The 1,025-nt window shown below is 32.0% G+C and overlaps 1 non-coding gene across 1 annotated transcript; it reads left to right on the forward strand.

Moving 5' to 3' along the window:
• Positions 1-203: 203 nt before the first annotated feature.
• Positions 204-398, forward strand: LOC125599271. Its single transcript, XR_007333078.1, has one exon. It is a non-coding gene; the product is annotated as a U2 spliceosomal RNA (small nuclear RNA).
• Positions 399-1,025: the final 627 nt, after the last annotated feature.

Here is a 1,025-nt window from a genome sequence, read left to right on the forward strand (position 1 = left end):
TCTAGCTGAACATTGAACTAAAGGCAAGAACCAAAGACGTGTTCGTCTTCAGGTTTAGGACTACCGTCGGTTAAACCCGCTGAAAGAGAGAGTGTTTTCATTTGTCTTGTATTACTCTTTTAAAAGTCCCACATCGCTAACAATACAAGAGTGGAAGGCATGAGGAATATTATAAAAGAAGAGGCCATGAAACTGAGCAATTCATACATTTCTCGGCCTTTTGGCTAAGACCAAGTGTAGTATCTGTTTTTATCAGTTTAATATCTGATATGTGGCCCATCGGGTCACACGATACTAACTCTATTTTTTAAGGGATGAGATCCATCAAGATAGCTTGCTATCTGGGTCTCTATGAGTCGCCATGTGTTGCACTATTGCACGGGTCTGGCTCATCCCGCCAAATATCCATTTAAGCATTTTTTCCCTTTTTAAGCCCAAACTAAATGGACCTAAATAACTCAAAATTCAGTCCAAAACTATTAAGTAATGATTTTAAAGGCATGAAAATCAAAAAACTAATCATCCTATAGTCACACACTACACCACCAATTACAACCCGATTACCCTAAGTAGGGGTTATTGGTTGTTGTACGTATTTTAATGGATTTGAAAATCCTAACTAATCTAGTTTTATTGGTTCTGTGATTTTCAAATCTGTATTAAAATCATGTGTTATTGGTTTAATGATTCATAAATTCTATATCAAATCAAGTGTTATTCAATCGTACGGATTTACTAATATATTTGATTTTATAATAGATTTGAATAGATTTGTTTGGATTTTTTTAGTTAAAAATAAAAGGTAAATTTCCATTATGGAACTAAATCTCTAAAGTATTGTCTCCTTAGAACTAAATTAACTTTTGACACATTTGGACAGTGACTACCCTTTTTGTATATAAAAATTCATATGATTTTTTTTAGAAAGGAAAAAAATATGAAAAAAATAGTTAACTTAATGTAGATAAGCATGTGCATGTGAGAAAAATATTTTTGACATCAAAAGATGTTTACATAATAATTTG

The sequence above is a fragment of the Brassica napus genome, unplaced genomic scaffold, assembly GCF_020379485.1.
Source record: "Brassica napus cultivar Da-Ae unplaced genomic scaffold, Da-Ae ScsIHWf_1826;HRSCAF=2462, whole genome shotgun sequence".
NCBI lineage: Eukaryota > Viridiplantae > Streptophyta > Magnoliopsida > Brassicales > Brassicaceae > Brassica > Brassica napus.